Source organism: Marmota marmota, unplaced genomic scaffold (assembly GCF_001458135.2).
Source record: "Marmota marmota marmota unplaced genomic scaffold, marMar, whole genome shotgun sequence".
NCBI classification, from domain to species: domain Eukaryota; kingdom Metazoa; phylum Chordata; class Mammalia; order Rodentia; family Sciuridae; genus Marmota; species Marmota marmota.
This window is the reverse complement of record NW_026000037.1, coordinates 39,658,560-39,685,073: the sequence shown is the minus strand read 5'-3', so window position 1 is coordinate 39,685,073 and position 26,514 is coordinate 39,658,560. Positions and strand designations below refer to the sequence as shown.

The window sequence follows — 26,514 nt, the reverse complement described above, 5'->3', positions numbered from 1 at the left end:
ATTTAGTTTTTTAAAAACACAATGTACTTGTGCACATACATCAGTTACTTAATGTACAATAAAAGAATGTGTAAAAGGAAAATAAAAGAATAGAGAAAATTATATTCTAATAGTCAGAATGTGGCGGAACCAAATTGCAGTTTTCTAATTGAGAATGTACTGTTGTTCTGTAAGAACAGAGTTCTGGAGTAAAGTTGCAGGTTCTCTTTTTAGCAGACACCTCCTGTCTGCTGCCAGAATAAAGTACCAACTGTGTCTTCCTCCTCCATTTCCAACTGTCACAGGTGTGTCTGTTTCTTTAGTAGGCTGTCCATCAATTCAGAATCTGGTGTGCTTCATAGACAATCCCTGTTGTTCACAATAGGCTTTCATTAGTTTACTAAGTGGTGTATGAGTCTTAATCTTAAACTGTACCAGAACCATCCTGCCCTGCCACCTTCAAGTTAGTATGATCGTTGTTCTCAGTCTTGACTCCTTCCTTGGGCTTTTCATGGCCAGCGCTGGAGTCTGCTCAGCTGCTGCTTTACAAAAGAGGTTCGAGGTCCGATCAAACAAACACACAGCAGCTCCAAAAAGACTCTTGAATTATACATGGTAGATTTAGGCATGATTTCTCTCTGCCCATAGCTTTTCCCATTTTACAGGTCTGGAGTAACCCTTAAATCTCCTTCTTAAGAAAAACATAAGAAGCTGAATTCATTACACTGAAGATTACACAAATACTCAGGACAAGGTTTGAAATATGTTTTGTTTTTTTTTTAATGTTTAGAAGAGATTCCCCTCTCCTCTTTAAGTTTAAGGAAAACACCATTCATATTGGGGTGAGGAGATGGAAGATAGTGTCACCTCTTTTAAAGGCTATGTTTGCTCTAATATGTTTAGGGACACTTAGTCATTGTTTACTTTTGGAGTTATTATCCCTACCCCTTCTCATGCAAGTTGCTACTAAAAATCAATATACCTATATAGAGAGACCTTTCCTACCGTTATATATGGGCTTCTCACAGGGTTGGAGGACATTAGAGGGCATCAACACCATGGAAATTCCTAACCACACAAGTTATATACACTTAGTGGAATGGAGTGGGCTGTTCTCTTCTCTAATAGCAACTTAGTTGTAAGGGTTTTCAGTGTTGTGGACCCAATAATAATTGCATTAGTGATGAGTTTCTTAAATATTAGGTTTGTCTTTGAAGTAAAAGACCAGAAGAAAAACATAGTTCAACGACTGAAAAAAGAGGGAGAACAAATCTGAGTTTTAGAAGTATATTTTGCAATGGTCCCTAAACCCCAAATGGAAACTAATGCCAGAAAGATCAGGTTAAGTGACTCTACTAGACATCATTTGAACTGGTTTTTATGTGAAACAGCACCTGGGCAGCAACAACATTCATGCATTGCCAAGTCGTAGGTCGGTCAGGCTAGGAGAGATGAGGGGGAAGGGAAGACCCAGAACACTTGTAGTAAAAATGCCTTGGCTAAAATTGTATGCAGATTTGAATTTTGTTGAGTAAAGTGAACACAACTGAACCCCCCTCAAAACAATCAGAATCCCAGGCTATTGAAGTTGGGTTAGTTGGTGGTGGGTTATCCAACTCCTTTACTCTACAGAGTAGGCTCAGAAAAGTTGAATGAACTGTCCGGCTTTACACAAATCTTTGTGAAGACGTGGGATTAGAACTGGGGTCTTCAGAATCATTATTGATTCTATTTACCAATTATAATGACTGATTTCTAGATGTTTGTGGAGTTCTTTTGGAGGCAATCATAAGGTGTGAAGGAGAGACTGAGTCTTTAGCACTGGGCCACACATCAACCCATCTAGAAGTTTGTTTGAATTATTGGGGTTCTAAATTTCAGTTAAACCAGTTTTCAAAAAACATGTGAAAACTTATGTATTATACTGTGTATATTAGTGTTCTCCAGAGGAAGAGAACTAATAGAAAATATATATATATATATACATAAAATTATAAGAGGAGATTTATTAGATTGGCTTAGAAAACCAGAGGCTGGATACCCCACAATGGCTGGCCTCACACTAGAGAATCAGAGAAACCAGTTACTCTTCTATCCAACGAGCTGAAAGCCTCAAAACAAGAGGGACTGATGATGAAGCCCCAGTCTGATGCTGGAGGCCTGGAAGTCCCTTGGAAAGCTCCTTGTGCATGTTCACTATCAAAGGTGGAAGAATCTGGGGGCTGCTGTCCATGGATGTTGTCAATAGCAACAAACGTTCCTGTTTAAGAAGGTCAGGTCGAGGCTGCATGCCTAAGAGCTGCTGCCTTCCAGACCCACCCAGAAAAATGCTTTATCAATTTTTGAGGCAACCGAAATGACAACCAGGATTAGCCTTTCAAAACATATTTCCATTTGTAGTCTGTAAATAATGTGTTTGGTTTGCAAAATATGAATTGTTTTATGCTCATTAGTATGGCTCCTCTCCTTGTTTTGTTCAATGTTTTGTAGTTATTCTTGTTCTGTTCAATGATACCTTAACTAATTTGGTTTATAAACTTCAACAGATAATGTATTTCTCTATAAGTACAGGTTATATTGCTATAAGTTTAGGCAAAAATCAAAACTTTTGAGGAATTAACTCTTAATACTAACAAAAATCTTTAAAAATATTTGGTACTGAATAGTTAAACTTTTCATTAAACATATGGGTAATTTTCATTTGGTCTTTTCTGATTTCCTTAAGGTTCTGGACATCATGTTTTTCAGTTTTTAAAATTAGCTCTTATTAAAGAACATGAGACAAAATTCAGATGTTGTGAATTGGGGATAAATGCAAAATTTATAAAATTTGAAAAATGGCCCTTCAACAAAATATTCTTAGGCTTGCCCTATCAGCAACAAAGGATCTATTTGGACACTTCAATATGATGCTAATTTCATACCAGTTTCCTGTGGCTCAGCAATTACGAGTGATTTTTCTGTCATCATCCATGGAAGATGAAGCCCTCCAGGAGAACTGGAAACCAGAGGCAGGAGAAGAGAGCATGGGTAGAGTGTGTGGGAATTTTTGTTCAGCAAAACCTTTCAGTCGTTAGGACTCAGGTTCTCACAAAGATGCTCCTGAAAGACTACAAAAGAAGAGGGAGGGAATAAAATGAGAAAAGAAGGCAGCATTCTGTTGTTTTCATTGTGTTTATAAAAACAAAACATCTGTTTTTCAATCAGGGAATGTTTTATTAATGGAGGAAGGGTCTCTAAATTTTAAAATGCTGTGAGATCTAAAATTAGAACTTTTAAACAGTAGTTATCAGTGCATTTGCAGCTTCAAAAGGAACAAAGAATATATTTTTATCAAACTTCAAAATATCTACTAGAGACATGTATCCTTTCCTAAGGACATTGCATAGCCTACCTAACTAATCAGTTTTATGTAATAACCATCAGTGGGGTTGAAATAGAAAGATCTTGGCAATTGGCTATTAACTCCTAGCAACTAGATTTTGATTTTTTTGTATTAATAATCAAAACAGTATCTAATTGACATTCTTACTTTTGGGTTTAATTCCCAATACCATGAAAAATATTACTATTTACAGAATTACTTATAGAAATACTCATGGAATTTGGGGTTTGAATCTATTTAAATTAAGAAATTGTTCTGCAGTTTTACCTGGTACCTGTTCATGTACCACACAGTCTTTGGAAGTATTTATACTTGTTCTTTTTAAGACAACTTATTTTTTTTTCAAATGGGGGTGAGGGTTGGGAGATTTCTTAATGTAAAATTTAGCATTGAAATCTTGAGGGACTTTACATGATTGAAGACAGGATCTTCATTCTGACAGTTTAATGCATTTTACATTATGATGGCATTGTATGCTTCACAGTTCCTGAAAAAGAGCTTACATTAGGTCTCAGAGTAGCCTCTTTTTCTCCCTGTAGTTCCTGATCATCTCTTTTGCTCACATCAAATCCCAGTGGGGACCCATTTGTGGAGAAGAGATAATTTTGCCACTTGGGAAGGATACATGTGGTTCTCTACCTTGTATAAAATTAGTTGCAGAAAGTATCCTGTACTGAAAGTGTTTTGTTCAGCCATAAATGGCCTAGAAGATTACTATCCCCCTGCCCACCAGAAACATTCTGTTTTACAGATCCTTGTGGAAATCTTATGTGTAAGTGATTCTGAAATTTTCCTTGTATTGGAAGTAAGGAAACAGCAACACCAGATTTAATCTGCTGGTCTCTCCTGCTTATTCCAAATATGTGATAGGACATAGATATATTATGCATGTACCATGTACGGTATACAGCTGTCTTTATTAGGGCATAGAGACACTACATTCTAACTTGGTCTTCTATTTATTTATTTTTTAAATTTGGGGCAAATAATTCAACATCTGGGTTTCAATGTCCTCATATAATCTTAGAAGTCGATTACACTAATTTTTTCTACACATTTGTTTTTTGGTTGTAGTTGGACAAAATACCTTTACTTAATTTATTTATTTTATGTGGTGCTGAGGATAGAACCCAGGGCCTCACATGTGTGAGGTGAGTGCTCTACTGCTGAGCTACAACCCCAGCCCCACCATTACACTATTTTTATTGAGTTACTATTATAGATCTTTACTTCAGCTCTTCCCCACCCCTATCCCATACTGGGGTTGAACCCAGGACACTCTATTTCCCCTAATCTTTTTATTTATTTATTTTTATGTTGAGACGAGGTCTTGCTAAATTGTTCAGACTGGTCTCACATTTGTAATCCTCTTGCCTTAGTCTCCTAAGTAGATGGGATTACAGGTGTGTGCTACCATGTCCAATTTATTTCAGTTCTTCAGTTCAATAAATTTGCTTACCTGAAAATAAATATTAATTCTATATTATCGATGATAAACTGAGATCCAGTAAGTTAGTTAAATTGCTCAGTCTCATAGCTGGTGAAGGACTAAGGTTATTTTTGAGTCCAGTTAATGTTTGGCTTTAAAACCAATCCTCTTTTCAGAATGCTTTACATATGCTAGAAAGTGCAATTACTATGCCTGGTATTATTATATAGAAGTGCAGTTGGGTTATTCTAGACTACAGAATGCAACAAAAACACAAAATGTTTTATTATTTATTAATTTAATCATAGTGCTATTAGTAGTAATCTTCTGATAGGACTAAACATCCACATCTTTGTACCAGGTCCCAGCCAACTTGAGTGACACAGATAGCCTTGTCTAAGAAGTGCTCCATCTAATGTTACTAACATTATTCAGAATTTTGGCAAACAAAACAGAATTGAGAATACCAGGCACTCATGTCTTTGACTTTGGCTGATAACCCCTTTTGGGATGGATTATGATAAACAACGTTTTTTAGTCCAAGTTAAACTATCTGCTTGATAACTTGTGAAGAGAGATGGACATTGTCCAAGGCAGCCTTTCAGAATTCTAAATAAATTATTTTAAGCTGCTAGATAAATATTTCCAGGAAGTTGGGGGAATCCTAGTTATGAGGTGAAAAGAAAAGCAGTACAGTTACCACTTTTCTGTGCTGCCAAAACTCTAAATCAGTCCATGTAGGAGAGCTGAAGGTGAAACTGATGATATTTTAAAAAATTATAATAAGAGTATGATAGAATTAGAAGACTGAGCTGTTGACAATTTCAACTGCTGTTCCAAGGACTACATATTTCACATTTTATCTTTGAGAACTAAATAACACGGAGAAGAGGAATTAAGTTTATTGTGATAACTTCTGACTTTTTTGATCTGAGACAGCCAAATCCACCATAATTTGCATGGATTGCATCTGCAGCTGTCTGTGTCAGAGCCCTGCAGAATTTGCACTAGTGTGATAAGAAAAGGTTAGAATACAGTGACACGACGGCTACTCTCTCAGAATTTAGGATGTTGCTGGGCAGGGGTTCAAAACAGCAAAACACTATCACCAAGCTCAAATTTCTTCTCCTATGGGAAACACAACTCCCATTTGTCAGGGACAATTTGTTCTTCTGAAGTCTAAAAATGCAAACTGTATACAACCCAGGAGAGCATATTGCTATTATTGTGCATTTCTTATCTTTGTCTTCTCATGGAAATTACAAGTAACCTGGCAGCTGTTTCCTTATTTAGTTTGTCATGATGTTTTAGTGCTGGGAGTACATAATGCACTTTTAAAATTTTAATTGTTTAATTAATATCTTAACTTTTTTTTCTTTCTAAATCCCACTTGATCATATTTGGAGATACATTTTCAATTCTGTAATTGATGCTAGTGATATACCTTTGGAGAAAGAAAAATGTTTAATAAAAACCTTTGGACATGATTAATATTTTGAAAGTACCTGCCTCAATTAAACTAAGCAAAATAATAATAGATTTCTTTATTTAAATTAGCAACTAACGAGGCAATTTGTATTATTTGTGAACAAACGATTTTGAAACAAATGAGTGTATTTGAAAATGGATGACTATTTAAATATTTTAAATAAAAAAAGTGTTTAAAATTACAAAGTTAACATTGGCTTGGTTTAAAGCCCAAGCAATAGAGAAGTAATGGTTAGAAAGAGAAGTCTCTCTCTACGTTGTTCCCCCATGTGGGATGTAGAATTTTGGCCCCATGTCCTTCCCTCTCTGTTATTACACCAGAGAATATGTTATTTTTACATGGCAAAAGAGACTTTGCAGTTGTAATGAAGATTTCTAATTGGCTGACTTCAAGATAGGGAGATTAGTTTGGGTAATTCAGGTAGGCCCAATGTAATCTCATGAGCCCTTAAAAACAGAGCCTGGGCTGAAGTCAGAAGAGGAAGCCAGAGAGAGTGTGAGGATGGGATCTTCTGTTGCTGGTGTGCAGGTGGAGAAGGGCATGTACAAGGAGGACCTGAGAGAGGTCTCCAGGAGAGAAAACCAGCCCCTGTTATTAGCTATCAAAGAAGTTCAAGAGTTCAGCCACCATCTTGAACAAACTTAAAAGTGGCTTCATCCCCAGGGTCTTCCAAAAGAAAAGTGAACCCTTCGGATAGTCTAAGTAGGGGAACCAGCTGTGATAATCTAAGTAGGGAGACCAGTGGAGCCACACTGTAGTTGTGTTTTTGATCTAAAGAACTGTCAGTTAATAAGAAGGTGTTGTTTTAAGTTGTCCAATTGTGGTAACCTCACATCCATTCCCTGCAAGTTAATGGTTTGATGTGATCCTTCAGACTGTTCAGTCTAGTGAGAAAATTCTGACTGAAAGTCTTAGTACTCTGATTCACTTTTAAAAACATTTTAAAGAATGTTCTTTTTTATTTTACAAATAAAACAACATATGTTTATCGTGTACACATTTTGAAATGTCTGTATGTTGTGGAATGGCTAAATTGAATAAATTCACATATGCATTACTTCAACTACTTATCATTTTTTCTGGTGTGACATGATTTACCTTTGTTATTGTTTTGAAGAAAACCTTGCCAAGCAAAGCTAGACTTCAGCCATGATAGTGCTGAGTCTCCCCCATTTCTAATTCTGAATGCACAAATTCGCATTCTGAATTAGTCCCATTGATACCAATCTTGGAAATCAGGAATGGGTTCTTGTTTCCTGGTGTTGAAGATCAAACACCCAAGAAATACCTAGACAAGCATAGAAAGCAAGTTTTATTTAAGAAGGGGACAGAGGCAGATGACTTCTCCTCAGAGCTGAGAATCCAGAGGGGTTGGGGTGTCTTCTTCCTTTATAGACTCCAGAACCCCCACCCCATCTTCTTTTTTCTTCTCTAGTATGTGCCTAAGGGCAGGAAGGAGCAGGAGCATAGGGAGTAACTGTTAGGAACCAAGGTTAGCTTGTTATGGACCCATTGTCTTCTCTGTTTGATAACCAATATAACCAGTCATCCTTTTGGACCTCCATCATTCATTATCTGCACTGACTGCCAGACCTTCATCCACTGCCTCAGGGGTGAAGGAATGTGACATATTCTGTCCCCTCAGGCCAGGTGGGGCTGCAGGCAGGTTGCTTTTTGGCAAAGAAAACATGTGGAGAGTACAGTGGGCTCATTTTATAGAATTATTCTTTTAACCTTGTGTTCCCACCATCCTTATCTATCTGTTCCTTTATACCATCAATGAGAATTTCAACTATGAAGACTTTACAAATCAGATGGGAGCTTGCCTGTTTTGTAATTGTCTTTCTCTGATGTGTACTACACTGCTTACTCCTTTTATAAATGAACATTTTGAGCCACTTCACTTCTCTTCTAGCTGGTTTCTGGCTTCCATGGTGACAGAAATTTTTGACGTAAGGCAATGAGCTTTCAATCAGGGATAGGAGGATGAACTTGGAATCTTTCTGTTAATGGCTCTGCCGACAAGGTAACCTTTCATGGCATTCATTCCAACTTTCTGTTCAGATTTAGGCTTTACTGAAGAATATCTAAGTAGGTGACTAAAAATACAGTTTTTCCCCCTCATAATGGTGGAAAGAGAATAGAAATAAAGGTAAGTTTATTATAGTAACTTTAAAGTGTGCTTTTCTGTCTTTGATGTGAATGTGCTGAGCAAGCTTCTGTGTTAGATTTAGGCAGCATTCTGTAGTCATTGAACAAAAGTGGCTGTTGACCCATCTATTCATCCACCCGTGCGTCACTACAGGGTTTTATTACTGCAGGTTAGCAGTGCAGTGACTGATGGGCCGGACTCCGGACTCTGGACTTCTCTTGACCTCATTGTAAGAGTAGCAGTAATGGAAATTCAGCTAGTAGGAAAATACCATCTAGGGCTGAAACTCAGCAAATATATCAAAACATTCCTCTATCTTGTGGCATTTTTATTTTATTCTCGTGAATATATGAGGTCATTTGGAAGAGAGTCAGGGAAGAAATGCCTAATTTAAGGGTAATACAGATGCATCTGGGTCTGTCTGGTGAGCTGGTGAGGAGGCTTATTTGCACAAGGATTGTGGAGCCTTCTTAAGGAGAATACAAGCCAAAGGAGAAAGGACACAGGAGAGAGGTGACTTTGACCCAATGAGTAGAACTTGGTGAGCCGAGATTCCAGGTGAAAAGGAGACCCCTCAACTTGGAATAAGTGCTGCTTGGTTTGGCACTGAGGGTTCTGTTTCTTCAGTGGCAATTCCACAGGCAGCAATAGTCTTGGGCAGGAGAATGGTGCCTCTGTAGTAACTTAGAAAATGTGGTGAAAGAAAGGGGACTCTTAGGAGCTTGGCGTGTTTAGTCAGTGATTGGGGAGAGAGCTGGTGAAGTCTGAAGTAGTAATGTGACTTTGATCTACAGGGCAGTAAGATCTGGGGAGACTCCATTACATATTATAGCATCCAATCCCCAGAATCAGTCCCAATGATCCCGGCCTCCTGGCATTCATGCCCTTTAATAGTTCCCTCTCACAATAAAAAGGGCTGACCATAGGACACCATGGTTCATGCCTGAAATCCTAGCAGTTCAGGAGGCTGAGACAGGAGGATTGCAAGTTCAAGGCCCACCTCTAGCAACTTAGAAAGGTCCTAAGCAACTTGGCGAGAGCCTGTCTCAAAAAATAAAAAGGGCTGAGGATTTGGCTCAGTGGTTAAACGTGTCCCTGGGTTCAATCCTAATAATAATAATAATAATAATAATAATAATAATAATAATAATAATAAAAAATAATCTGACCCTATGAAAACCAGAGACCATTTTGGAAATGATAATGTATCACTTCTGAGGGTAGGCCATCAAGGAGGCAGCTTCCACATTTCCTTTCTCTCATATCCCTTGCTCTGAGGAGAGAAGTTGCCAAATTGTGAGGATGCTACAATAACTATATTTGGAGGTTCCTGTGGCAAGTAATCGGGGCTTCGTGCCATCAGCTGTGTAAGTGAGCCATCGTGGAAGCAGATTACGCTGCCCTAGTTAGTTCACATCCCTGGGGCAGAGCTACCCACCTAAATCACTCCCACATTCTTGAGCTGCAGAAAGCACAAAATAATAAACGTTTGTTGCTTTAGGTTACTAAATTTGGGGATAATTTGCTACGCAGCAGAGATATCCACGTGTAGACAAGAGCATATTATATAGATCGTGAATCCAAATATATTCCAAAATACTCCCTCTTTGAGAGTAGCATTCCTAGTCTACTCATCTTCTTATACTCCACAGCCCCACAGTGCCTAAGACCTTCTCTCTTTTTTTTCCACATTATTTTTTAATATACAGAGTTTTGAAATGAGTGACATAAAGGCACCTGCAGGAGTGGAGTGGAGCTGTAGCAGGTTGAGGCGAAGTGGATAAAGAAAATTGAGGTAGCGATTGCTTTACTCACATCCCTGATTTTTTCTGCTGCTCTTGTAGCTTTGGTTATGGCTCCCTAGTCACAGGCTCAAGTTGATTGTAGTTGTGGTGAAGACAAAATAAACAAAGATAGATAGATACATAGATATCCAGACATTGAGGAAAAATCATTTCTTCTGACTGCCATGACCTTTGATTTTCTTTCTCAGGAACATACTGGTAACAAGATGTTTTGAGCTTTCCCTTAACAGATAGAATGAATATCCGTCTCCCTCTTGGTGTCTGTATTCATCTACTAGTCACATACTCACCTTTGGCTGTAGCTTTCCAAAACTGACTTTTGACATGATATTTGTATAATTCCTGGCAAATGATGAGAGATCAGAAAGAAAAATAATTATTGTTAAGCATTTGCTTTATTCTTGGAATTGAATATCCAGGAGTTAGTTCTAAATACAACCAGCATTGGCATCATCTTATTAATAGGGAAGCTGAGGTCTGGGGTGGTTCTGAGTATTTTCTAAGTTGGCACAGTGAATTAAAGGAAAAAATGTGTTTAGTAACCATACTTTTAAACTCCTAAACCAAATAGCTTACAGATAGGACAGAAGATTACAGAAGCTTCTTTTTTGTTCTTCACTATTCTAATATACAATATCAATTTTATGCATATGCAAGAAGAAAAATATAGGTCTAGGCTTATTGCATGTATTTTTTTTCTAGTATATAACATCAATTATATAAAAGAAGAAAAATGCTATGCTAGTTGTATTAAATGTTAGAGTTCTTTTAGAAATGTTTTTATATTGGAAAAATGAGACAGAGGAAGTAAGTGCATCTAATTTTCTTCGAAGTGGTCTGATATATAGTAAGTATCATTAATAGGCTCCAATTCATCATCATCATCATCATCATCAACAACATAATGATGATGATAATGATGATGAGATAATAGCAATAATGATAATAGATATAATAGAAAAAAATTCCAGTCTCAACTTAATCGGTATTTACTCATGTATTCAGACATGTCTGGAATTTCTGCAAGGGGGGATGTCAATTTACTTAAGTGACCATGGAGTCTTCGAGGAGAGAATATACGCTGAAGGAAAGCAGATAACTGGGTGAACAAAGTCGGTTCAAAGATGATGGGACAATAAGGGAAGGGAAGATGATTTTAGGCATCTCTTGGTAACTTATTCCCAAACCGTGGTGCTTCAAGGTGGGAAGTGATGAATCCGAGAGGCCCGTGTCCTTGTGCTCGTCAAAGGTCAGGGGATGTGCTGGTGCTGGCAGCCCTGCAGGAAGAGGAAATGGCATTCTCTCTAGAAGCCTCAAAGCTGGAAGAGTGGCACTGGAGGCCTCTGCACAGATCTGGTGGGAATTAGTGGGTGGCACAGACACATTTAGTTGATGTCCACAGCAACACTGGTGCCATGGGTGGACTTCAGCAGGACAGCTGACATGGAGAGAATGGCCTCAGTGAACCGGCAAAGAGCAGATGGCCAAAGCTGTGGAGAAGCCAGACCCCTGCCTGGGGATTCCCAGAAGTACGGAGAAGGAATTTGAGGAGAAACAGAGACACTAAAGTTGAGGAGAGTTGATAAAACTAAAGAAGTGCTGATCTTCTGACTCAAGATGATGCCATTTATTTTTAAATCCAGGCAGTGTGGATATCGTGTAAGACCTAGAGCCATGAATGTAGAAATCATTACAATCCGCTTTATCTCTTTATAGTTTCAATTGAGGAATGTCAAGTTGGCTGCCAAAGACAGAATTCCCTCAAAAATCCTCAATCATTAAATCAATTATCATAGAATTTATGCAAGTTGAAACAATAATATTGTTTCCTGTCAACTCAATAAACATGCTTTAAACTTGGTAATATCACCACTTTTAATTATATAGAATAATCTCTCTCTTGCCCCTGGGCATGCTGATGTCTCTCTATTTTATTCTGGTGATTGCTCTCCAGGTGAGGCCTGAATGGATCTCCTGATATTATTAAAAAAAAAAAAAAACCCTCAATGGTGGGATCAGAGTCACCTTCTTCCTGGATTCATGAGAATACTCATACTGTAGAAATATTCTACAAATTCTACAAATATTCTATAAATATTCTGTGGAACGTGATTGCATCCTAAAGTAAAGCAGCTACATCCAATGGTCTCTAGTAGCAATTGGAATGAGAATGTGACTGTGGAGTGGAGCAGAACTGCCCTCCTGTCCCAAGTGGATCTTCTCAGGTGGCCATCAGCTCAGTAGCAGCCTTTCCAAGTCCAATTTATTGCTCTTTGGGGACACCATGAGCCCTGGTTAGCAAACCCCATCTGTACTGCTCATGCCATGGGTGGTTACAACATGGCTCCTTTGGGTTGTGTTGAGATGAGGTTTGTATGACTTCCTGAGGGGGAGTGACGACTCCAGTGTGATTGTTGAGAATGTGGGCTGTGCATCCAAACTTTTCTGGCTCGCATTTCAGTACTTCCATTAAGAAATTTGCAAACTTGGGCAAACAGCAAATCACCTACCTATTCAGTGCTTCAGTTTCTTCATCTCAAAAATCAAGATCTTTACATTAGCTACCTCACAAGGTTATTATACAGAGTGAGTGAAATGGGACTAATAAAGGTCTTAGAGCACTGTTTCATCCCCAACATCCAGTAACTGTTAGTTTCATTTTAATCATTATTCACTGCCCAGGTTAGCCTGAGCCTGGTACTGATGAACACACTGTCTTGGCAGGTGAGGGGAGGTCTTGGCAGGCCTCTGGATTCCAACAGCAGGAATTTGTGAATATTTTCAGAAGTTGGATGGAGGTGCCTTCTATTATTGAGTCAAATCTAACACTTTTCCAGTTGCTATGTCACTTCTCTTTGTTAACTTAGAGTGAGTGGGTAAAATGGCCTAACTTGGATTAAATGTCTACCCTTAGTTGAATTAGACTTGGCCAGAATCGTGGAGTACAACACTGGGGTCCATCTCTGAGAAGTCAATCCTGGAGGGGCCAGACTCAAAGAAGTCATGAGAAGCAGGTGGCCACCACGTCTGTGTCTGTTGAAACAAGCCCAACAACAGCGGTGATAGTCTGCGTTTCTGTGAATGTGTACATGTGTGTTTACACATGTGTGCAAGAATGTACATGTGAATTGCCAGGTAACACAAACAAGTTTCTGCCACTTATATTATGTGACAAAGAACGTTCATCCTACCAGGAAGTTGTGCAATTTTTTTGAAGACCAATTTATTCTTAAAAACAACCTTGTAAGGGGCTGGGGATGTGGCTCAAGTGGTAGCGCCCTCGCCTAGCATGGGTTCGATTCTCGGCACCACATACAAGTAAAAATAAAGCTATTGTGTCCATCTAAAACTGAAAAATAAATATTTAAAAAAAAAACAACCTTGTAATTTTACAGATTTTGATCTAATCATTTTACTTTTAAAAATTTATTTTTAAATAAAGATTATTATTACTTATTATTATAAGATACTCTTATGCAGATGTTTATCAGGACATTTATAACACAAATAGGGAGATTGCATAAATATTCCATTTTAAGGGAATGATTCAATGATGTTGGCACATTTGAGGAATGTTTATTCGCCAGTCTTTGAAAATGTTGTAGAAGGACATTTAGTAACATGTAAATTTTGTTCACAGTATATTATCAAGTAAAAAGAGCAAGTTACAAAGTGTTATATGTTTCTATTTTTGTAATAAAGAATAAAAGGACATAAGCATGAAAACAAAACACCAAGAAATAGAACAAAAAATAGGGATCATTCGGAGCAGAGAGATCACAAAGAATTTTTATGCTAATTTCTTATCAGAATTTTCAGTTTTTGTTTAATAATTATGTTTTCCTTTCATAAGAAGAAAAAATGCATAGAATAAGTTAATGTGAATCTCTGAGTCACCAATTTGACTGTGTGCTTTCTAGTAACCAACACAGACAGGACCATTACCTGGTCTCTGCTTCACGGTGTCCATAAAACAAAGACTCCAACTGCCTGGGGGGAAACATAGTTCTTTCTGGCACTAAGACCCTGTGAGAAATTTATCCTATGAGTTCTTTTAAAGGTGTCCCTGGGTGCTATAAGAAACAATGTGTTTGATGGCATCTGTAAAGTAAATGTAATCCTGAGTTTTATAGGATTCTTCTTCATATTGTCCATTCAAGGTATGCTGATGAGAGATTTAACACACATCTGAGGGAGAAAAAAAGCAATTTAACCAGGAAACCAAAATGAAGCCATCAAATGACAGGATTCGTTTATCAGGCTTAATCCAGTAAAGATTTTGAATAGCTAAAGAAACAGATGGATTGCATATTCTCTGATCTTTCACTGAGGAACAAAGAATTCAAGGTCATTTTCCCTGACAAGTAGCTGGGCTTTGCAATCTAATCTTTTCTGTTACTAAGTGTATGTTATCCAGTTTTATCTCTATCAGTTGGCTGAGCAAGATCTGTGCTGATGGGGATGGCCATCAATTCATTCAGAAAGTAAGAAGCCCAACAAGGAGACGTGTCTAACTGCAGGTTCTGGGCAAAGTCTAGCCAAGAAAACCCATGGAATATAATTTTTGAACCATTTTAGCTCATAGACATGTGAAAAAAAAAACAGGCCCAAATATTTCTCTTAGAACAGCACCAAAATACAGTTTATTCTTTTTTTCCCCTAGCACCTCATCATCTAAGACTGAAAATGAACGAATAAATAACAACAGCTGCAACAAGGGTCCATAGAACAGGGACATGAGTAATGTATTTCTTGGCATATACTTCAGAACAAAATGATCCTTATATTTGGTTTAAAAACAGTGTGTACTTAGGTAATTGAATAAGTAAATTGGTTAATTTTGAGTCAATTAGATAATAGAAGACATTTACCCCAAAGGACAACCTGATTCAAAGTGGTTAATTCATGATCCTTCTTTTTGGTAATAACTAGATAGTTGCTATGGCAGTTGTTATGACGATTCCCAGGTCCTCATTATAACTTAGCCTTGGACTGAATGTTTGTGGCCTCCTCACCAAAAATGTGTGGTGAATGGTATTAGGAGGTGGGGCTTTAGGAGATAGTTACAAAATGAGAGCAGAGGCCTCAAGAACAGGGTTAGTGCCCTTAAAATAGGGATCCTGGGAAGCTCTTTCTCCTCTTTCCATCATATGAGCCTATAAGGAGAAGGTGATAGTCTGCAACCAAGAAGATCACCCTCACCAGAACCTGATTGGCTTTTAGCCTCTGGAACCATGTGATACAAATTTCTGTTGTGAATAAGCCACCTGGCTTATGGTGTTTGGTTATAGTAGCCATAACTAAGTCCCACTATGGGATCTGCAGGAAAGAGAACACTCACTTTGTGACCTCTCAGAATTGGCAGGTATATGCCATGCTGTCACCATGAAGGATGGCCTTAAGGTGATTTGCCATCAGTTCTTTTCTGCCATTCAGAAATACTTTTATATTACATAGGGAGATCTGTGCTATTTCCTGATCAAAAAGGTTAACTCCCAAAGAAGTTGCTTTTAAATAGTTTCTCATCTAACCATCAGTTTCAGAACAAGGCAATAGCAAAAGTGCCTACTGATTTTGCCCATGGTTAAAGGAATGTTAAGAAGGAGGATATGGTATCAATCCTTGTCAGTGGAATATATTCTGTGTATGTTTATTTTCAGCGCTTGTTAATTAGGTATAGTCATTGTGTCTGTTTCAAAAATTAAAATGCTTGCAGTATCAATTGTCCACATGAATCACAAACTGTAGCAACACTTGGAAACTCAGTGAATTTTCCATGATAGTTAAGACTGAAATGCTCAAGGTCTCCAAGTGTGTTAAAAACTCAGATGTTGGATGAAGCAGTGTGGTATAGGACAGTCAGAGGCCTCTCAATTATATTTAATGTCAATTTTATTAAAATTTTTATTCATGGAGAGGGTGAAAGCTGGTAGGGATGCATTTGACTTGGAATTTGCTAACTTATACCTGTGTACAGGTACCACCTACTGAGCCTTGCCTGGATGTCTGCATTGGCTGATGCTTGTTATCCCAGTGCCCTGTCTTTCATGCTTGCCACTTAGTCTGCACTAAAGCTAGAGGGGTGTTTTGAAAATATGCTATGATTATCCTCCAGTGACTTGCCATTGTCTCAGTCTGACATCTGTACTCCTTCACATGTCTTGAAAGCCTGTTCTGACCTGGCTCTGCTTGCATCTTAGCCTTGCTTGTCTTACTTGAGGGGCAGCTCCACGCATTTTCATGATCCCCCCACGGTGCTTTGACACCAAAGTGCTCTCTCACCCCTAACCTTTCAAGAACTATTTCTCTATCAGTACCAATTGCCACCAATCAGTCTATTCTCCTGCAGTACAGTTTTCATCAGAGTTCCCTGGTCCTGAAGCCTGGGCTGGGAGCCCTTCTGTATTTCCCACACTGACTCATGAGCCCTCTGACCACAGTGGGACTAGTCAGGCTTTTCAGTTCTTCCCGTCTGGACTAGTCCCTGAGGATGGGCACTGAGTCAACCTTGTTTATAGTTCTATTTCCAACACCTACTTGAGTGCTTGGCACATATTTGTGACCACTTCAATGACTTATAGGATGAATGTCTAGCAGAAAGGTGAAAATGTTTATTTATTTATTTTTGACCCCAAAATTAAACAATGAACTTATTCAATTACCTACGTATACATTGTTTTTAAACCAAGAATAACAATCATTTTTTTCTGAAGTATATGCCAAGAAATTACATTACTCAGGTCCATGTTCTGTGGACATTGCAGCTGTTATTTATTTTTTTTCTTTTTAGTCTTGGGGACTCCTGTGATAGAAAGAGGACATAGACAAAATAGTCGTTGTCCTTGACTGCAGCAGCAAGATGCATAGGGCTGTCAGGTAAGAGAGGGTAGAACAGGATCGTGCAACAGAATGCTGTGGCAATTCAGAGACGGGCAAAAGTACCACTGTGTACCACTGTGGGCACTAGACAGGGCTTCCAGGCAAATGAGATTTTCCAGTTGGCCTTTGAATGACTTCAACCATTTTCACTGGGAGGAAATGAATGTTTGAGGACTAGAAATTAAAAGTAAGGTAGAGAGTTAGGGAAAGCAGCAGTGTTTGCAGAGAAATGGCATATAGTTCAGTCTGGAACTTAGAGTGGATGAAGGGATTCTTGGAGAATGTGCTGGAAAAGCAGAACATGCCAGATTGTGGGGCCAAGAAATCTGGCTCACAAGGAACTGGACTGCAGGCAGAGCTGATGGCAATATTTGTCTTTCTTTTAAAAGATTAAATGTTCATAGAGGAAGAGAAAAAATAGTGGTCCCTTTTCCCTCTGTTGCGTCCATAATCATGACTTTTAAGGACATGTGTGGGTGTCAGAATCAGCTTTTTTATTTTAATAGGAAGATTTCTAAATTGTTTATTTATGCAATTTATAGAAAACACAGTTTTATGTTTCTGCTTGCTGGAGTCATGCCTTGTATATTGTTGACTCTTGGTGCAGTTTAAATACTATCCAAAACACTGTTTACGAAGAGGTGGGATGTAAACAAATGAAATATGCAATTCCCAAATAACAAAGGAAACACAGCTACAAAGCTTGTGTTGCTGGTTTTCATGGTTAGTCCTTGTCAGTAGATGTGGCCATTGAGCTCGCTCTTATACTACAGCCAGCTGCTTGCTGGAGGAGACCTGCTATGAGTTTGAAACTCTGTATCTGAAGACAGATGCAGGGTGAAGAGTTGGATAACATCCAAAGAAAAGCAATAAAAATGATGAATAGCTTGGAAAATCGGACCTCAGAGGGATGTTTAAGGATATTGAGATTCTTAATGGATAAAAAAAAATGACATAAGGGTCTTAAGTCCTGGTGCCTGTTTCTTCATCTTACAGGGAAGACATGGAGAAGATGTGGACTTAACTAGAAGTAAGCAAGTTTATATTGACTAAATAGGAGGAAAAAAAAAAAAACACCTCCCAAATACTAACCTTGGTTTAACACTCACAGGTACAGACAGAGGAGCTATGAAGAACTTCTGCACTTCCATTGATTCTTCTGCCAGGAGATATATATATNATATATATATATATATATATATATATATATATATTTAGGGGTCGGGGCAGTCATTATTGTTGTTTAGTAACAAATCTCTTTAACATTGTCTTGTGTCATTTGGTTCTCCCAAATATGTTGAGGTATTTACAAGTGCAAAACATTTTTGTGGGGAGTAAACCTGTGAACAGAAAAGGAAGGTAGTAGGACGGGGCAGGAGGTGGGGCTCTCTGTCCATGATGCCAACCTTCCAAGCCCCTGCCAGCCCCCCAACAGGGAGCTCTGGAGCCCAGCTTGCCCAGGGGAAGAATCCTGTGTTGGGTGGAAATAGCTGGGCCGTGATCCCTCCTTGTTCAGTCATTGGCTGGAAGTGGGTGAGCAGAACGTGGTCTTGGCTCCCACTGCCTGGCTCAGTCATTGGCAGGGTTCACCCACTGAGTGCTGTGCCCTTGGCTGGAAAGCAGAAGAGCCTGAAGGACTAACAGCTGGAGGCTGTGAGCTAGCCACACTCCACCCAGCTGGAAATCTAGTCCTTTCTTGAATGGGGATCTGAGCAGTTCATCTCAATGTTTGCCACCTTCTGAATAATACACTTTAATTATAATTAAATAAATATAAACAACCAGCTTTTTGTGTGTAGTCATAACCCACAGATTATTAATATTTTCACTTTTTGTTAGACACAGTCATGTCAAATAGCCAAACATACTTATCTATGGTTTCTCAATGGTGGTGCATACCTGTAATCTCTGTGGCGCTAGAGAAGGATCGCAAGTTCAAAGCCAGCCTGAGCAACTTAGTGAGGCCCTAAGCAACTTAGTGAGACAGTCTTAAAATAAAAAAATAAAAAGGACTAGAGATGTAGCTCAATGGTTAAGCACCCCTGGGTTCAATGCCTGCCTGGTGCCAAAGCGGGGAAAAAGAGAAAGGAAAGAAAAATAAAAATAAAACCCCACAGTCTAGGAATAATAGCAGGCATTCAAAATCAGACACTTTACCCATAGTATCTCTAATGTTTACATAAACCTTGTGAGATAGGCAATATGCTTCAATTTTTTTCATTGAGGAAGTTGTAGGTCACATTGTTCAGGGTTCCCACCCACCCCGCTCCAGGCCATATGATTGACCAGTGAGTGGCAGAGCCAAGATGTTAGATGTCATGTTATTATAAAGGCACTTTGCATTATACCAAAGCAACTGATGCAAAAAATTGCAGAAAGGAATATGACTGCTCAGCTTGTATTTTGTCAGAATAATTCAATTCTTATGTACTCTGATCCAGATTCTGTGGATGTTTGATATAGTCTTTGTTATATTAAAATAAAATATTATAGCTTATGGTACATATTCAAACAGGGTGGAATTAACTTTTGACTGGATTCTTTGCAATGCTTGGGTAGTTGTAGTCTATGTATGCATTTTTGTTAGCTCACCACATTTGCTAAGAGAGTTATGACTACTTTCCATAGGACCTTGGGTTTTATAGATTTCCTTTTTATTTCTAGCTTTATATATAATTTACCTAATCTATTTGAAAACTAAAACATGCCACAGTCAAAATAAAAGATCAACATGTCTATGACATCAACTAATAGGAATTTCTGAATATAAAAAATAATCCTCTCTTTTGTAACTTTTTCAGTATTTTATGTACAAAAACATGTGGCAAGCATCTCAATAATGATATTGCCCTACTTTTTAGCCAATGAAGTTGACCTCTGTTTTATTTAGAGGTCATTAGAATCAACCACATAATCAAACTTCTATATCTAAGTCTAAAAAAGTGATATTATGTGTCACTCCTCAGATATTTCTTGCTGGTTAAATTCAGCATCAGGGCCCTTCATCAACTCACACTTAATTCATTCAGATTTCTTACGAATTAGCTTCAGACCAGGCTAAGATTTGGTTTATTAAATAAAGTAAGCTTGTGAACAAGTTGCGGGGATTAGGTTATTTAATCATTTAAAAGAACAAATTCTTTGGAAGAACTTTAATATATTAAATTGCTAATGATGCAATTGAAAAGCTACCTTCTTTTTATTAAGATAGAGACTATAACATATCTACCCATTTTCTTTCCACCTTAGGAAGTGCAATTTCTATAACACTATTTGTCCCTGAAAGAGTGTAGGGATTCTGACCGTGGAAATACACAGGGAAGCATTCCCCTGGTGAGAAAACTCCTGGAGGGGTAACAGGCACCCTGTTTCCCACCCTTAGAATGCCCTGTAATCTCTCTTAGGATTTAATAATATAGCTAATATATGAACAATGTCTAGCTGGTATGGCAATGCCCTGAGATGCCTCTGTGTTAGAGCCTCATCAAACCTCAACCTTGATTGCAGGCACATAGCTCCTGGAAATAGAAGAACTTGTTTGCTAGATAACTACAATGTTTCACCAAACTCCCAGTGCTCCTGGAGCTGCCTGCCTAACAGTAATTTCAGACAATGGACTTTCTTGAGAACTGCACAAAGCTCCTAACACTGCATATTGTAACTGTGAAATATAACTGCAGACTAAGCAACCTTACTGATACTCTGAACAATAATGTGGTTATGGTACTAATGACCTAATGTAACCTTTTGGTATAAATAAACATGGCCGCTTGGACAAAGAGCCACTCTGCCACCTTCCCTGCTTCTACACCTTGTCTCTCTCTCTGTCTCCTTATTATTATTCTTCTTTACAAAAGAGTTTCCAAAAAAACCCACTTCAGTGTGCATGTGTAGGCAATCCAGTGTGCTGTTATATTGATTTCCTCTCATTCTTAGAGCCAAGGAGAACTAGAGAGGAAACCTGTATTACATTCTCCTGGTGCAGCAATGATAAAGCAAGTACTCTGTAGCTCTTTAGTGCCGTATGTAGTGGCCCCAGTGAGGTAAAGTATTGCTGATACTGTAAATGTGGCCTCATTTGTAGATAGGGTCTGTACAGATGTTAAGGATCTGGAAATGAGACCCTCTTGTTTTAGAATTGACTTAACATCCAATGGCTGGTGTATTCTAACAGAAAGGAGAAAGAGATCTGAGACTCAGACACAGAGGGGAAAGCCACATAAAGACAGAGGCACTGACTGCACTAATGTGTCTAGGAGCTGAGGGATTCCAAGGATTGTTGACAGTCACTGGAAGCTAGGAGAAGGTAGGAGAAGGGTTTGAGTCAGATCCTCCTGAGTGTCCAGAATGAACCAACTCTGTCAACACCTTGATTTCAGACTTTTGGCCTCCAGAACTACAAGAAAATAAGTTTTGTTGTTTCAGGCTACCACGTTTGTGATAAACTTGTTAAAATAGTTTCTGAAAAGTGGTAAACCCCCTCACTCTAATCCCATTCTGAGTTGAGTGTACAAGGTCAGGACAGCATCGGATACGAGGTCCAGCATTTACTTGTGAGGTCATTTTCTATATGTATGTCTTTGCCCCACGTATTTCCTCTATTTCCCTACAAATATAGGAAATGGGAAATTAGGATGTCTTCTGCCTAGAGGAGGCAGCAAGAGAGCTCCATTCAGAGGGGGAGTCAAGTATATAATTCGTTCAGATATTTATTTTTCCTTCATTCCTTCATCCTTTCAGAGTGACCTACAGAATCATAGTATGCATAGTATCTAGCTGCAATGTTCAGAATGCAGTCACTGCCTTAGTAAGCTTTGCATCTCTGTGACCAAAATAACTGCCAAGAACAACTTAGGGGCGGAAAAGGTTATTCTGGCTCACAGTTTCAGAAGTTTTAGTTCATGATGGGCAGATTCCATTGCTCTGGGAATGACGTGAGGCAGACTATCCTGCACCTTGAGAGCTCACTTGGAGGTTCTAGCAGGGGAATGTAGCTACTTGTAGACCTTTGACCAAAGAATGGTCCTCCTCTATCAGGGAAAGTCATCCTCTTTGACTGATTGTTATGCAGCTTCAAGAGAGATTCACATGGAGCAGTGAGGGAGGAAGGGGACACCTGCCTAGACAGCCAGATCAGCCCAATCAACCTGGGCAATCAATGGGGTGACAAATTTCGCAGCCAGATCGCCTTCATATCCAAGGCAGACTATCCTGGTAGAAGGGTGTGGTAGGGGAAAGCTGCCCAGCTCAGATCATCCTGGAAGTAGAAAGAGAGAAAGAGGAAGAGATAGGGAGAAGATAAACCTTCCAGGGCACAACACCCCCAGGGACACACTTCCTCCAACTAGGTCCCACCTCTCAGTAGTCCATTCAGCTATCAATGGATTAATCCATTTGATGAATTTATACATTGATGAGGTCAAAGCCCCAATTCAGTCATTGCCTGAATGTCCACCTCTGAAATGTGTTGCACTGGGAACCATGCTTTCAACATGCGACTTTGAAAAAGACATTTCAGATCCAAACCTTAATAGTCACTATGACAGGACAAAACAGCACGTGGCTAAAAGTGAGAGTTCTTTGTCCTTTTCCTTGTTTGTTGGAGACTACCTCAAGCTTGGGCAGTTCATGAATCTCCAGGGGCTTCCTCAGGAATGACAATGAAACCAGGGTTACCCCAGGAGAATCTTCCTGAAGGTGTCCTGTATATTGTGATGTGGCTTCTCTGTCATTTAGACTACGCTCAGACGAAAGATTTCACTAAAATGACTGAGCAAGTGCAATTGTTCCTGCCAGATAGGCTGGAACAAAACAGAACAATAAACCCCCTGCTAGTTCCCCCCAACCTAAGAAAGCAGAAGCAAGAAAACACCTGAATGTTAAAATATAAGCTGCATAGTAGCTTCAATGACTTTCAAAGAAATGTTCAAGGAACTACAGAGCAGAGATCAGCAGACAACCAAGGAGTGGTCGAATCACTTAATATCAGGTGAGCAGTATTGGCATCTTTATTGCCTGTGAATATTGATGAGTCACTACATGAAGTATAAGCCATTAAAAAAAGGGCCCAGAGATTTGTCATGCTCTAAGCTTATCCAATCCCATCAGCAATAAATGGGAATTCCTGTTGTATCACATCTGCTCAACACTGGATTATGTTTCGACTTTTAAAATTTGTCATTTTGACAAGTGTGAAAAGATATTGCTTTGCTTTAATTTTATTTCCTTTATTACTAGTAAAGTTAGATATATATTTACATACTAAGTAGAATTTTCTGTCCTGTGAATTGCTTATTTTTTTTCTATCAAATTATTGCTTTCTGTGCATTCTTTATATATTCTGGATGCTATACTATTTAAGTTATGTGTATCACGAATATTTTCCCCAGCCTGTGGCTTATTTTTTATTTTTAATTTTTTTTACTATTTATTTATTTATTTTGTATACGACTGTTCATTTTAATGTAGTGAGTTCATTATCATTAATCTTTCATGGGCTATTTGTGCTTTCATGTTTTATTTAAGAATTCTTTCCATACCTCAATATTGTTTATTTTGTTTTCTTCTGAAGTATTTGAAGTTTTAATTTTCAAATTTAGGTTAGTTTCCCTGGTGTATTTTTAATATTTAAGATAGGAAATCAAATATTTTTATATGGAGATCTTATTACCCCATTACCACTGACTTATTTGCCTATCCTTTTCCCGATAATTAATCCCTGTTACATCCCGAGTATCAATACTTGTGGTCAGCTCTACTTCCACTGGTAATTTGTTCATCTCTGAGTCACCACCACATTTTCTCATTATTCTTATTTATATTTGAAATTAATTTTTTATATTATACTCTCTAATTAGTTATTATTGGTTCATAGATAGTTGCCAGTTTAAGTAGGATGATCTTGATCTGTCAATTTTACTGAACTCTTTCATTAATACTTTTATTATTGCTTTGAGTCAAAGAATCCTAGATTCTACTCTCAACTTCATCATTAACTAGTTTTGTGTCCTTGGGAAGTTATTAGTGTCAGTATTTGGAAAAAGGCAGGTCATAATATCTAACTCAGAAGATAGGGTTGTGGTGGAGGTTAAATAAAAGAGAATGTAGACAGCTTCACACAAAAATAGAGTGCCCCCAAATTCTGGTCCCTTTAAAAAATTTTATTTCTTTAAAATTCTCTGAAATAGTATATGCTTACTAAAGGCTAATTAAATTAAATTTTATACATACCCTGTGAATCCCCTTCTTGCTATCTAAAGCCCCAGGTTACATGAAACATTTCTTTCTTGGTGAAATCACAAGCTTCATTTGTTCTCTCTTCTTGAATAAGAGTGTACTACACTACCCCTTTTATTAAGAAATTCAAAACATTAGGCTAGGGAAAACTATTCTGGGGGAGATAGCCACTTGGAGAGCACAAAAGTATCTCTTGGTTTCAGGTAAAATAGATATGTTGTACATGATTCATTATAGATATTAAAGATGTCAGAGAAAAAAATGGCCATTACAATGATGTGACTTTATAGTATTTTCCAAAAGAGCCATATCTGTCATCAGTTATGAAAGCTGACCAAATGCTCACGATGACAGACAGACAGCTGGTTCTCATTCATATTAAGTTCCTCTCAAGCAAAAGGAATGTTAAGGCAATCTGGCCTCATATTATGTCGATTCCAGCCTAATTACATTTGTTATTTCCAGGCGATGCAGTAAATCAAGCTGTGGAAAATAGGTGGATATTTCACAGAAGTAATTTCAGAGACCATGGAAGACGATCACGTGTTCTGTTGAACTCTCTTCTGCCTCATGACAGTCCGGGAGAGGGGTCAGAGTGGGAAGCAGTCATATTTCCCTTTAAAGATAAGAAAACCATGTTTTTCTACACGTTGATGCAAAATTTATAAGAAACAAAGGCATCTAGTTAAGGCATGGGGGTGGGGTGGGTCAAAGGAATAGACAAACCAGCCCTTGCAAGAGGCTTGCGGTCTCTCTGTTCTCACTCCAAAAGCTGCGGAGTCCAGCTGCTTCTCAGGCAGTTGTTACCTCCCCCAAACACACCTGCTATCCCAGAACTTCACTCTGAGGAGGGACAGCCTGGTCATTAATTAATGTCTACAGCACAGGGGTTTATGACCCTTCTGATTTCATTACAGTTAGAAACTCTGTAGAGTTTACACTCACTCAAATAAAGGCCAAATGCTTTTAGAATCCTTTAATAAACCGATTGCCTAAAGGCTAAATTCAGAAAGGAATCTAATATAGACACTGAACTATCATTTTGTTGTCTAAAAGTCTCTGATCAAATAAAGCATAATTCTTCCTTTAGCCTGTGATCTGACCGCCCATTAATACTAGCTTCCTAAAGTGTTATCGCAATGCAAGAAGAAAGACAGCACAAACGATTTTGACTTTAAAGGGCATTCTGGCTTTAAACACATATTTTAAAATTAAGACTCATGGACTCTAATTTTTTTTTCCTATAGACAACAGAGAATTCACTCTCCATTGTTCAATGCATTTTAAAGAATTGGGTAATAAAAAATCTGGAATAGTTTAGGGGAAAACTGCCTGAAGGCTCTAGGAAAAAATGACCTCTGGAAGACCTACACAGCTTTGTGCATGATTTCTTGAGTGCACAAAATGAATCCATGTGCAGTGGAGGCAGCTGAAGGAGGCATGGCTCCATGGGTGAAGAGGAACTTGGTTTCAGCTGCCATGAAACAATCCAACCCAAGGGTGAAGATTTTCACTTTAGAACTCTTCTCAGAAATTAGGTCCTTCTCATTGTTTCTTATACCATCTTGTGTGAACTTGGCCAGTGTTCAAGTTGTTTAGCTTATAGCTCATTGGATTTCATCTGAGGAGCTTAAAAATCAGAGGTATGTGGGATGACAATTAGTCATATGGGTAAAAAAAAAAAAAGAATTTTCCCCTAGGATGTTCTATTTTCTCACCTTAATCTGGTGCTATCTGGCAAAACCTTCGCTTTGGAAGGATTCCACAGGGAGGAACCAAACTAAGAAAAAGTTTTCAATAAAACAACTTCCACTTCTTAAGGAAAAAAATATTTTATTACTCCATTAAAATGCAATAAAAATGTAGATGAGATTGTTTCTTAGGTTTGTTTTCCTCGTCCTGGATTCATTTTCATGGAGATATGGAATTTCAAAACTAAGCCAGAGATGTAAAAGGTTTTTGACATCCTTCTTTTGAGGAGCAGTTGCAATTCCAGAACATTCACTAAGGATAACAAGTTTTAAAAGAGTATGCCGATTATGTAAATGGAGAGAAATGAATATATAGGTAACTGTATACACTGTCTCTGATATTGCCTTGGCAGATCGAGAGTACAGATAACATAGAAAGGTCCACAAGAAAAGCAAAATAAAGCCCTAG

At 38.3% G+C, this 26,514-nt stretch overlaps 1 pseudogene; it reads right to left on the bottom strand.

Annotated features, from left to right (window-relative positions):
- Positions 1–209: 209 nt before the first annotated feature.
- The window catches only part of LOC107136619, a 46,370-nt pseudogene continuing 20,065 nt past the window's right edge, over positions 210–26,514 (bottom strand).